The sequence below is a fragment of the Medicago truncatula genome, chromosome 7 (genome assembly GCF_003473485.1).
Source record: "Medicago truncatula cultivar Jemalong A17 chromosome 7, MtrunA17r5.0-ANR, whole genome shotgun sequence".
NCBI lineage: Eukaryota > Viridiplantae > Streptophyta > Magnoliopsida > Fabales > Fabaceae > Medicago > Medicago truncatula.
The window spans coordinates 29,071,433-29,086,238 of NC_053048.1; positions in this window are offsets into that span (position 1 = coordinate 29,071,433).

The following is a 14,806-nucleotide window of genomic DNA, read 5'->3' on the forward strand; positions in this document are numbered from 1 at the left end:
CACTTGTTAGTTGTAAACATGGTGACGTGTGAGTTGTTCATGTGCAATGTAGTGATGAGTGTTAAATCATCTCTTATAATTTAAGGTTAATATATGTTTGCCTCCCATAAAAAATATGAGCAATGATATATGAACATCATTTTGATACAATCAACAACTCTTTTGCAATTTTTAAATATATTTTTAATGATTTTGATTTGCGTGCTTCTCACATTATCAAAGGGTGTTGCATTAGTTGTTCAATTTTGGTTGTACATATAATACAACTCTAAAAATATTTCTGTAGATTTTTTTTAAGCGACTTAATAGCTGGAGCTCACACATTTTAAATATGGATAAATAGGGTGTCAGAGGTTCGAATCCATACCCCTGCATAAATTATGCAATGTTCCTACCAATTGAATTAAGCTCACGGAGACAAATTTCTTTAGATTTCAACTCTGCAATTTGAAGATTATTTAGCTTTGGACTTTTATGATATCAAATTATAAAATTTAAAGTATTTTTATCCTCCTTGTAATTTGAGAGAATTTTGGTTTATCACATGTCATATCATGATTTTGTACAGTCAAAATTCATAAAGGTTCAAAAACACATAATCTTCAAATTACATTGTTGGAATCTAAAGAATTTTTTTTATAGGAAGATAAACCAGAAACTACTAATATTATAGAGAATAAACATATATTTATAATTTAACCAAATGTTCTGAGATTGAATCCAATAAAAAAAATGCAGAAATGTTAAATTTTTGAAAATTAGTTTTGTTATTTACTGGGGTCTTCTTGAATCTATTTAGTTGTGCACATATCATATATGATTCACACAAATATTTTAAGTTTGATCCCATAATCACGACTTAGATAGTAATTCTATGGATATTTGATATATTGAAACTTAGTTTATTGAATGTGAGTTTTGTCATTAAATTATTTGAAAAAACCACTCCCTTTGTATTAAAATAATCAAGTTATTTGTAAAAAGAAAAAAAATTCTCCTCAAATAAATGATTCATTTTACTTTTCAAAACAATATTAATTACTTTTTTTTTTCAATTATACTTCTAATTAATACTACTAACTTTATCACTCTAATTCAATACTTCGTATTTTGCATTTATGATAATTGTAAATGTATCAATACTCGACAAAAACATTTAAAACGATTTTAACTTCTTTCACTTATATATTTTTCTTAATATGTGTGAAATGATCAAATTATTAAGTTATTTTAGAAGGGCGAAGTATGTTTTATATTTTAGGTATCCATTGCATGATTTATTCTTACATTATTTAAATATAATTATAAATAAATCATTCTCACGTTGAAATAGGTGTTGACTGTCATTGAAAGCAAAAATTTGCATTTTTTAATATGAACTTCAGTGGTTAATGAACTTTATAGAAGGATTGATTGTTCAAAAGAACATGAGTTCTATTCTAAGGCAGAACAATTTTTAACCAAACTTTACTTACATTTCGATCGAATTTCGGATTGTCAAGATCCTTTTCCCTATGAACTGAAATGTTAACAAAAAAAAGGTGATGCAAGTTGTAACACCCTAATTTTCTATTTTTAATTAATTCAATGATGTTTAATAGCTGGAGTTTTGATTAATTTTATTGTTGATTGCTCTTGTGCTTGAGTATTATTTTATTGTTGAGAAAATAGAAATAATGACGTGGAGTGGGAAGTGGTTTGAGAAAATTAAATGCAACGAGGAGGAGTGTCCTAACAAAATAAATAAAGAGTCGTGGGTGTAGAAAGTAAGATTATAATAAGTGGGGGAGGGGAGAAGTAAAAGAGTAGTGTGATAGATTTTTAGTAAGTGTACTAAAAATGCATCGAAGTAATAAAATAAGTTCGTACACGAGGACTTTGTTAATCTCAATTTAGCAATATAGTAAATATTTAGGATGTATAAATTATTTTGTTTAGATTTGATTTGATGGCATAAAATTAATGACAGAAAATAAAGATTGGTTTTAAGAATAAGATAGATGAGTTTAGGTCTTTCGAATCATTGATGTTCCCCTAATTGATATACTGCATCTATTCTTATGAATGATTCACTAGTTCCACGATAATTAACCTAATATCACTAATAAAGGATTATTCATTCCTAGACTAACCATGTTTATTAGAATAATTCAATTAGGTGTAAGTCGAAAGCTAGGGTCAGTAGTCATTCGTTCTCACTAAATCATGTTTATATTTGATCAGAATATAAAAAGCATTAAGAACAATTGAATTGAATAAAAACTAGATTATCATTCACAATAAATAGAGTTTCGCAACAACATGTTTCAATTAGGGTTAAAAAGAATCATATCAGACCTAACTTCTAATGGATTTAGCTACTCATAATGGTGTTTACAAATAACATAATCATTAGAGGATTCAATACATGCATGAATTGGTAAAAGAGTGAAGAAATCGCCCTTATAGTCGTCTTGTAGTCTCAAAATCGCACCTTGCTTTATCCAAATCGTAACAAACAGCTGAATTAGGGTTTCTTAGAATCGTGTCACGTTTTTGCCATCGTGACACGTTTTTGCATTCCAGAGAACATGTTTTTGGTCTTCTCAAATCGTGTCACGTTTTTGGCAAATCGTGACACGTTTTGCTTCTTTGCATTTTCCTCAGTTTTTCTCATCTTTTTGCTGCATAATTGTGAACTCCAATTTGTGCTCAGTTTACACATAAAATTACGTAATTACGAGATGTCATCATAGTGCGTAGGAAAGGAAGACAATTATAGCGAATGGTGAGCCCAAATATAAATAGGAATATTAGGGATTAGAAATCAGTTTTTCTAATCAGAGAAAAGGGAGAAGAAAAGCAGACAGAGAGAAGCGGAACCCTAGTGCAACAACATCGAGCCAAACCGAAGGTTTCTACGGATTCGAGGTAAGGGGGAGAATCTCTTCATCTCTAGGGTTTAATATTGGCTTGTGGGGATGTAAAGGGGTTATAGTAGGAGTGTTGTTATGATGGTGATGAGAGCGTTGTTGAAGTTAATTAATTTTAAAGTTATGATTGTTGTTATGAGGAGGAGTTTCACTAAAAATTATGATGAACTGATGTAAAATTGTTGTTCAAAGAGTTTTGTTAAGATAACCTAGTTTAGAGATTATAGTTAAGACCATGACTCTGAACGAAAGTAAAATTGGATAGGTTAAGAGGGAATTAATTCTCAAACAATAGGGTAAACCTAGAGTGATAATTAGGGACAATTTGGGTGGGTAGGGATTGAGCTAAGTGAGTTAAAAGTGATTAATTGGAAGAAAACGCAATTTTGAACTGTTTTTGGTCGATTGTCTGTCAGCCAAAATCGGCCACCAATTTTGGTTCAAAATTTTAGTGTTTTGATTCGACAAAAATCGGGCCCCGATTTTGGAAATTCGGTCCCCGATTTTGTCAGCCCAACTTAACAAATAAAAACTGTTTTGTTTAACCATTTTCCGTTTTGAACTGGGTTTTGGTGTAAACACAAAAGTTGTAGGTATATGTCTTAGCTTTCCAATGGCTTTGGTCTCACCTCAAGAAGACATCCAAAACGTTAGTTAAGATCGAAATACTACACAGGGGTCAGCACGGTCAAGCGATCTGCCTAGGTTCAGGGAAGCCAATCTTTCCACGCTTCTCTGTACATAATTGGATTTAGGTTTATTCATGAAAGATGTAGATAAAGGTGTTAGATTTAATTTACCATTGGATGGAATCCATTAGTCCCTCTAGAACTTGAGTTATGATTTAAACACCGCACCTGGATCATGATACGTTGTTAATGAAATTTCAGTACAATCCTTTTAGTGGAATCTTCAACATCTATAAAAATAGTAGTGATTTTAAGAAAGCCATTAGTGTGTAAAGTAAATGTAATGACCTCTAAATTACATATATAGATGAGGGAGTGTGTTCGAGCATAAGTAGAAGTGCTTACATCAAGATAATAACAAGCTTAAATATGAACCGAAGATAATTGCCTATGAGAAATTAATAATTTCAAGATAACTTGGAAATAGGAAGTGAAAGATAATATGGATGACGCTACGAGGAATATTAGTAGAGAGGTAAACACTTAAATTAGAATGGAGAATAGGGTATATTATTAGAATGAAAGAGGTAGTAATGGAGAGAACGAATGATGAGAGTAGATTCCAAATTTAGTAATGAATAACAAAGGAATGTGATGTGTACATATGTTCGTGTAAGATGTTGTTTACTGATGAGAGGTTACTGTCGTATATATGATGAAGATATATGTTGAGATGACAATTTTTGAATGAAGATGATGAATGATGTAATAAATGATGTTTGTGAATGACGAGTAATACCGATGTCATATCTTGTTTAGGGTGACAAATAAATGATTAAGTGGGTTATGTTGCGAGTAGGAGTTAAAACATTGGACAATGTCAGTGGTGAAAATAATAGAGAGAAAAGATATCTAGTTAACTAAGGTTTACAAGATGAGACTTCAATAGAGCAAATAGTGTGGGTACGTGGTGAGTCTAAAAACACATGATTTAGTGAAAGGGGTATAAGACGATCATAAAAGTGGATATGAAGTAGGTGCTTTTCTGAGTAATTGATGAGGTTATACATAATCTCCTTAAGCCAATAATGAGTTTAGCAATACCATTAAGTGAAAGAGTAAAAGAGTCAAGGTAGTTAAAGAACTTAAGATGAATGTTAGATAGTAATGTATAAGGTGTATAAATGAATAGAGAATATAGAGGTCTAATTTAGATGATTGTAAACGATTAGAGGGTCGTTAAGACGAAATGTAAGGGAAGATAAGGAGTTGTATATTAAGTAATTAAAGATAATAGGAGTGATGATAACGATGAGTAAAACAGGGATCGATTAGAAGAGAGCAAGATGAATAGGAAAGAGGATAAGAGGTAATAGTTATAATGGTTAACGATAATAATAAAGACTAGTATCGAGAGAATGAAACCTTGAATTATAATGTAGTCTTAGTGAGGAAAGTTGCTAAAGTCAAATTAATGATAAGGTGGTGATATAAGCGGATGATAGAGAGTATTGATGAGGAGTCCTATAACTATGACAGAGAGTGATGACGATTAATATTATATATATGTAAAGAAATTACTACGATGGGAAATGATGAGGTTATATTATAATAATGAAGAGAATGACGATGTATATATTGTTGTGATGATGAGAGTGTCGATGGTTAACTTATGACGATGATGAGAGTGACGATATTTATCTATGATGATGATGAGAGTGGTGATGATGTTTTGTGTGCTTGCATTAGAGTCGTGCATTTTATGGGAAATCTTGCATTAATATGTGAATTATGTGATGAGTGTATACTTGTAATACTTGTTGATTTTAATTTTATGCGTCCATGTAGAGTCTAGAGCATGATGTCTTGCATTGTTATGTAGTGAAAGTCCAGTAACATACCTCTGGCAAATTATGCAGTGAAAGTCTAGTAATATACCTATGGCAAAATATGCAGTGAAAGTCCAGTAGCATAACTCTGTCAAAATGACAAGTAGGTGTGTGGTACCACATTCATATAGGTAGATAAGAGAGTCCATATGCATATATATGATGATGTTTTGTGCTTGGTGGTTGTAAGTGTGAAAATGATATGCTTTAGTGATTTGTGAAAAGAAGAGATTATGCATAATAACTATTGAGAGTGAAGAAGATATAGTGGAGATTATATTATTTTGATATTTATTTAGTATATGTGTTTTTCCCTATTATTATGTTATGGCAGGATTTCTCACCCCTTATTTTGTTGTGTTGTTTTATGTATGATGGTTGTACCTTGAGTACAGATACTCAGGTTGACAAGGAGTAGCTATGGGACGTTTTAGAAGGTGGAGATGAGGGGATGCCCTCCGTTTAGTTCTGTTATTTAGTAATTGAATAAGCATGTAGTCTCCACGAGCTCTGATATCGTAACATTAGGGTTGGGGTGACGATTTAATTTTTAATTGCAGTTTGAGTTGAATCTTGGAAACTTTGTTATCTTCCTATTTATGATTATTGAATGACAAGTATGAATTTATTAATGTGATCAGTGAATAATTTTCTTATTCTCCAGTGAATTTATTTTAAAAGAAAACATTCTATTGTTATTCTGTGATATAGTGCCGAGTTTTGTAACATCCTTACTATTAAATATATTCTTATTATTTAATAATTATCGTTGGGAAATAGGGTGTTACACAAGTAGTATGAATCAAATGATATAATTGGAAAAAGATAATTACAATTGCATAGAAAAATGAAAAGGGTCATCCATATTGGAACAATTTTTTTACAAATAGCTCAATCGTTGTGAGATGAAGGTAGGAGTTCAGTAAACAAGGATGATATTTGAAGACCCAAGTTTTCCAACAATCATATAACATTTTTTTTTCTTTTTATCTCTATTCTTATCATCACTAACTTATCACATCTACACATCATTTTATTATTTTTATTCCTTTCAAGATTTTACAGTTTTGAAAAAAATCCTTTTTAAAAATGTGTAGTTAAAAACAAATAAAAATAGAATTTGTAAAAAAAATCATACAAGGTGTTTCTTTGGGAAAGATTGACATATGCATGTCAACTTTACTAAAGAGAAATGATAACTAAACACAAAATATTTGACACAAATACGACACCATGGGTAGTTTGGATATTTCCACCATTAAGCAGGGGTAGTTTTGTCAAATCCCCATAGACCCATCTTCTTCATACTCCCATCTTCCCTGCATTCTCTCAGTTCCTCACGACAGCACCATTCTCCTAACCACCGCCGTCCTCGCCCACTGTCCTCACCGTCGTCGGCCTTCATCAGTGGCAACCAACACCGTCCTCACCATCAAGCCGTTCAAATCTGAACGCGGCGACGACAAATCTTCTTCTCTCTCTCGTCGTCGGAGTTCCGTTCAGATCACCACTACATCAGACATCAAATCTGTTTTGTTGAAGACGGTGACGACCGTGTTCGCCGTTGATTGTGAGAAACCTCGAGGGAGAGAGAGAGCAGTGAGAACTCGAGGGACAAAACAAACACATATAGCACATGAGAAAGGTGGAGGTTGCGGCGGCGTTCAAAGGAAGATTACCAGATAGCAAGCTATGAGAGACACTCGGAATGCAAGAAAGAGAAATGCAGCAGGGGCTGTTCAAAAAAATGCAGTTAAAAAAAAATGCAGCAAGGAGAGAGAAAGAGGGTTGCGGACAAGAGAAGAGGGAAGAGAATTGAAAAAATAATAATAAAATATAAGGTATAAGTGAACAGTTGTATATGGTGTTGTATTTGTGTCTAAAGTTTTGTGTTTGTTTATCATTACTCTTACTAAACAAATATTGTAGCTCAAGTATAGATCAAGGTGTCAACTTTACTGGTTTAACTGAAAGAGACTCAAAAATATTAAGCAACTGATTGCATGTATCCTTCATCGAACCATCAACTTTAATATCATTGTTAGGTTATGGAGGAGTCTAGAGGATCATCCATATTGGACAAAAAATAACCACAAAAATAAAAGAAATACCACATCTTACTCAAAAATCGTAATATCACATATAAACAAAAAATTGTAAGAGATTAGGTTTGTAAATTTTCTTACTTATATATTGTTCAACATTCACTTTTTCATTTAATATGAAACTTATACCTCACAATATACAACAATTTCAGATTCCACAAGTAGGCGAGTTTTTTTTTATACACCTCTTACGAACAATAGTCGGTCACCTTTTAGTAATGTCACTCAACCATGAAGGTTGTTCTTGCAACCGACAGGACCGTTAATAAATTATTCTCTAATAACTTGTATGTAGGAGAAACTCTTGTGTGGTCACAAAATTTTGTTGTACTCAGAAAAATGAAAGGTATAATTAATAAATAAAACATACAATATACAAGTTATTGGAGAATAATATATTAAGGGTCTTGTCTGTGGCAAGAACAACCTTTATGGTTGAGTAACATTACCAAAAGGTAACCGAATCTTGTTCGCAAGAGGTGTATAAAAAAAAAAAAAAAAAACTCACTTACTTGTGGAAGCTAAAATTGTTATATAGTGTGAGTTATAAGATTAACATTAAATGGAAAAATGAATGTTGAACAATATATATGTAAGAGTATTTATAAACCTACTCTCTTACGATTTTTGGTTAAGATGTGCTATCTCTTTTATTTGTGTGGTTGTTTTTTATCCAATAGATCCTCTAGACTCCTCCATGACCCAACAATGATATCAGAGTTGATAGTTCGACAGAGGATACGTTCAATGGACTCCTTAATATTTTGATCATTTGACACATATTAAAAAAATGTATAAGTGAAAGAAAGAGGAAAATCGTTTTAAGTGTTTTTGTTAAGTATTGATACATTCACCATCATAAAAGAGGAAATAGGAGATATTGAATTAGGAGTGATGAAGTTAATATTAATTAGAGGTATAATTGAAAAAAGATAATTAATACTACTCCATCCGTTCCTTATTATAAGAAATTTTTGATTTTTTAGATTCATTGAGTAATTAATGTATCTTGTTGTAAATATAGACTAGATACATCACTTACACAATGAACCTAAAAAGTCAATTGTTTCTTATAATAAGGACCGGAGTGAGTATATTACATCGAAAAGAAAAATGAATCATTTATTTGAGGACAATCTTTTTTTCTTTTTACAAATTACTTAATTATTTTAATACAGTTGGAGTAATTTTTTCAAATAATATAACAATGAAACTCACATTAAATAAACTAAGTTCCAATATATCAAATATTCATACAATTCCTATCTAAGTCGTGATTATGGGATTAAAACTTAAAATATCTGTATGAATCATATAAGCAAATATTCTCATTTTAGATTTATTAATAACTGATGTATGTGGATTATATTATAGTCTAGAAACATTAATTATTCAGTGAATCTGAAAATAGAATATTTGTGTGACCGGATGGAGTATCGTTTCAAGAGAATGCTAACGAGTTCTCTCGAGGCACTTTTTAAGAATCATAAAAGGATAAAAAAAATTATGTATGTGTAGTCAATGCATTGAAAATTGTAATAGTTGACATTTTGAAGAAATAATTTTTAAATTTGGGATCCTTAAAGACTGCCCCGGGACTCTCATGAGCAAGTAAACCAAACATGATGCGAACCCTGAATTGGTAATCTGTACCGGTTCATATTACTTTTGTGAATTAGTTCGCACAAATTCCCCCTATAATTCCTTGAAATTGGTGAACAAAATATGTGAAGATTGAAGAAAGAGGAAAATGAGGTTGAGTATGACTTAAAAGAGAAAGAAAAACCTCTGGTGATGCAAATAAATTTTGTATAAAATATTTTTGAAGCTTAGAGAAGAAGAATGTCTTTTGCAAAATAACACCAATAAAAAAGTGAAAGAAAATTGAATATGAAAAAAAGTTTTGTTAAGTGAGCACTAGTTTATTGCAGCTGATTATTATAATCCTTCTACTTTTTGGAACTAATTAATTTAACTAAATAAATATTAAGATATTTTGAGTACCTGAGCAGAGTTGGAAAGACTCGCAATGAAAAAAATAAAATATTTTTCTTAAAAATTTATGGATAGTTTAGGCTAAGTCATACTTAATTTATAACTCAACTAAAACTAAAGTAAAATTTATTAAGGCAAGTTAGAATATGATTAATAAATGGTTTAATCTATTGTATCTTATTGGTGCATCAACCGAAAAATTTAAGCATGATAGGGTAGATTTAAAAGATCCGGCTCTTGGTATAAACTATTTTGTCTGCAGTATACCATCACGGGTATTTTTATATGAACAATCCCTAAAATTGTAATGTACTCCCTCCGTTCCTGAATAAGTGACCTATTTGTAAAATAAAATTGTTTCAAAATACTTGATCTTCTCAAATTTTAAAGCAAAATTTGACAATTTGACTCCTTATAATTGCTAGTATGGTCTCCATGTAAAAAAAGTGTGTCAGCTCCATTGAGTATCAAACATGCTTACTACTTCACGTAAAGCAATCAGAACTTTGGCTAAAGATTTAGATTGGTGCATTGAAAGGTTGGTTTACACTACAACTAAGCCAATCAGAATTTGATTTATTGCTACAAGTTTCATGGCATATGCATATTGATATCTGACAGCTACGTAGCTTTGGCATGTAGAGCAAAGTTTATTCATTGGTTGCAGTAAAAGTTTGTAGTGGAACAATTAAAGTAATTATTATTTAAAAGTGAAGGTTTAAAAATAATAATAAAGGCAATTCAATAAAAATATCACTCTCTTTCTTTCATCTTTACACTTTTCTTAATCTGTGTGAAATGATCAAGTAGGTCACTTATTCAGGGACGATGGAAGTATAAAGTATAAACTACTTCACTTGACTTGTGATGGTTGACCCATGATGATGGTTAGTGACATGTTATAATATCCATCTTAGACCATTCTAGTGCTTGTCTTTTTCATCAGTAAAATACAAGAGAATCAGATTGTCTTCTTCTAGAGAATCCCAAATTTAAGTTAAAATTCATAGTTTTTAATGTTTGTGTATGGGGCTTTGATACACCACTGAACTCATGGTTATCTTCATTTGTCAATATTTGTTGTTATTGCTCTTTTTGTCCTTTTTCTTTTTGATACAAATATAGCGAAAGGAAGGATACAAATTTGGCTTGTGATTAGAGATCCAATAGTTGAACTAGTTTGAGCTAAAGCCTAAAAGTTCTAGTTTTATTGTAGGTAAAAGGATAAGTTTATAAGATTAAAATGAATTTTCAAAAAAAGAGAAAACATTTAAAAATATATTTCAACCTAAATACAATATGAATAACTAAATACTGGAACCTCCATAAAACTCTACCCACTAATAAATTTACAACAACTTGATTGAATGAAAATAATCAGTAATAACATAGATCTTTTCAATTTGACATAATAAATGGAGTATGTTTGTGCTTTTCTTTTGAACATACATTTTGCAACATCAATTGTTATGAACAACTTTTGGGGTTGTTCATTAATAGAGGAGAATTACTTTAAAAGGATTAAAAAGCTATAACTACACTATTCTAACATAACAAAATTCTCCATTCATTCATTTGATTTGATAATCATTACACCAATCACTTATTTATAACCTTGATATTCACCTATGACTCATCACAATGAATCTCTCTAGATCCTTCTAAAAACATGACTCATCCTCTAATATAACGGGCTATTATATTCTAATGGACCTATCTTAATTCATTACATTCCACTGTTCTTGCAGAAACACCTTGTCCTCAAGGTGGTAATTAAAAAGCTCACATTATAGTCATTCTTCCTAACTTCAATTCCACTCTATTTAGACTTTAATGTTTAGCACATTTGACCCATGACATCAATACTAAATATATAGATGTGAGGTGTTAGATGAATCTATGTTTGAAAATAGAGTAAATGGTCACTTTAGTCCTGATTTTGCACCTCTATGTCATAAAGGTCCATAACTTAAGATTAAATATAAAGTAGTCCCTGAATGTGCACTTCTGTTATCAGTCTAGTCTATGTCGTTAAAAACTTCTGTTAACTGATGAGTTGACAAATGTTTTTTGCTGACAAGGCGCATGATGTGTCACAAGGACTAAAGTGAAAGTAGAAAATGATCACTTTGGTATCTAAACCAAAAATCAATGAATCTCAAATGCCTAAATTTTGAATTTAATCCCGAAATCCTTAAAACTGGTATTTACATAAATTTATAAGGTAAAAGTGGAAGAAATAACAATAAGCTATAAGTTATAAGCTCAAACGCTGCTTGAAATAATGTCTGAAAAATAAGTTATGAGCTCCTGAAATAAACTATAATCTCGTTGTAAAAAGACCGTTACTAAACGAGGCTTTTTTTGTTAGACGAACTTATAAGCTATAAGTTAGCTTCTTGGTCTTGCCAAACAGAGCCAAAACATATAAGCTTATTTATAAGCTATAAACTAAAAAATATGCCACCAAATAGACCTAATGCAATGGCTCACTAAGCCGAATTGAAGTTCTTTCGTTTGAAAACCCATTTCTTTTGTTCCCTAAACCGTAATTAATGCAAAAGCAATGCTATATAATGTGAAAGAAAATATAGCGAAAGCATCCTGAATCAAAACCAATCAATCACAGTTTGCTGTTTGACAGAATACAAGGAGGTGTTTGCAGAAAAAATGGAAGTAAAAAAATAAACCTCCAACTAAAACTAGCCAACTAATGTAGCTATACATTCTCGGGAGAAATAGTATTTCCCTTGATGCAAAGTGATCTAAATTCCTAATCAAGCTCTCGTCCATATGTTAATCGGGAAAGAAAAAGGGGTGTTACTACCTTTTTATGCATTTGCTATGGCAAAATAGCTTATTAATTAAACGGATACATCTTGTAAACAACTCCTATCTTTTTCCAAGAATCCAAACACTAATCTCAAGTATAGACATTTAATCTTTCAAAAAAAAAAAAGTATAGACATTTAATAGCTAATCGATGATTTTACTTGTACAAAAAGAAAAAATCATTTTTATCAGTAAAGTCAATTTGTAATTGTTGGAAATAATCATTTTTATCAGTATAGTGGTAGAGTTGTTAGTAGCATTGGACAAGAGGACACATATTGTAAATTAGCTCATTCTAGGAGGAAAGAATATGAAATGGTAATGCCTACAATATTATTGACATGGCATCTCAAAGGCTTGAATACAATTGCACCCATATAAGCCTATTTATAAGTGCCTGAAGATGTTTCTAGAATTAGAATAATCTAGGTCTTTGTTTGCCTTTTCTACATTAGAATATTGTAGATGTTTTTAGGCTACAATTTAATCTAGATATTAATAGAACAATCTAGAAACATGTGGCAACTTTAAGCTATTATAGTTTTTTCTAATAGACATTATCATTATTTTAACTAGAATATTCTAGAAATATGTATCAATTTCAACAGTAATCTCAAAAGTCATAGGTTAATATAAAATTCCAAACATCGTTTGCTAGTTGCTATTTGCTTCCATGGCTTCTACCCAAACAGAGGAGGCGTATGTGCCATTCAAGCTTGTGGTGAATGAAGAGAGTAACAAAGTCATGTATGCTGAAGCAGAAAAAAACTTTGTTGATGTTCTATTTAGCTTCTTAACATTTCCATTAGGAACCATTGCTAGACTTGTTCAGAAGGAATCTAGCATGGGTCCAGTTAACGTTGGATGTCTAAACACATTCTATCATAGTGTTGCTGATCTTGGTGATGAGTGTATGTTGAGTGAGACAACCAAACAAATGTTGCTGCAACCTATTAACTTCGCAGAAGATTATTGCAACACTCTTAAACTTAACATCGATGACACTCAACCAACAAAGTTCCTCGTGTGTACCAACTTTAATGGCTGCTACTATCGCGATATGACCACATCGACATATAAAGATAAATATAAATGTCGATGTGGTCATTCTTTTACAGTTCAAATTTTCCTTAAACATATCCGCCAAGGATTTGTTACTGGTGTAACTACTTTTGTCATAACTGATGATCTCACTATCAAGCCAAATTGTATTGCCTATACAAGCTTTAGTTTGTTCAACGAGTTTGGCATAAAAAAACCCTAGTTCGGTAAAAGAAGTGGTTCTGAATGTCACTAAAGAAAAGATTTTGTATTTGAACATCACTATTGTCTATAACAGTTAGAGGAATGATATTTGAACAACCATTTTTTGATAACTTTTGCGACAATTTTCTTTGCCAGAGACTACCTTACCTCAATGTGTACGCCGCCAAAAAAAAAGTTCATCGCTAAAGGGGCTCCAAAGAAAAATAAACATTTCATTCAATCGACGAAGAGATCGCCTTCGCTCTAGGAGATTGTTGATTCTCAAGAACAACAGACACAGACTTCACAAACAAATTCAACAGGGGCAAGTAAAAAAAGTGCACGGTCAATTCCCAAAAATCATAACACAAATCCCAAAAATCCTAAGTCAATTCTGGATGCATGACTTTATTGAAAAGGTGGTGGAAGTTGCTGGTGATGGTCGTTGTGGGTTCCGTGCAGTTGCAGGTCTACGTAACTTGAGTCTTGACGATCACCAAATGATCTGTTACCAGCTGCACAAAGAGATAATAAGTGAAGGAAATACTCGTTATCAGCGGATGATTAATGATGATAGGCGATATAAAGAGGTCTTGGGTGCTCTAACCTTTTATGGTATTGGTCATGTACCACCGGATAAATTGATGACCATGTCGTATATGAGTTTTCTCAATGCTCAGAAATACAACCACGCAGTTGTTCTACTGTCCACTCAGAAAGTGGAATCTGAAACATTTTTTGCTTATAATTTGGGACAAAGAAAATGAGTTTTTTATGCTTATAATTTGGGATGGAGGGAGTATATATACACACACGCACACACATAATTATTTATTAGTGCAATTTTATCATAATTGTCTTTTACTTGATTTTTTATCTTCAAAAAAGTATGAATTCACGAAAACATGCAAAAACTGTCCAATATTGTCTATATTGTGACATTTCGGATAATACAATCCGGACATGTTCGGATTACGTTCTTCGAAAGACATTTTCGAGAAAAAAAGATAGGGCGTGTGATTATACTTACTCCGTCCCAAATTGTATGTCACTTTAGAAAAAATATTTGTCCTAAATTGTATGTCACTTTAGAATATCAATGAAACATTAATGTTACTTTTTCTATTATATCCTTAACTATTTATTACTCTTTTCTTTTTCAATTCTTTCATTTATCTTTCCCATATCATTTAATAAGG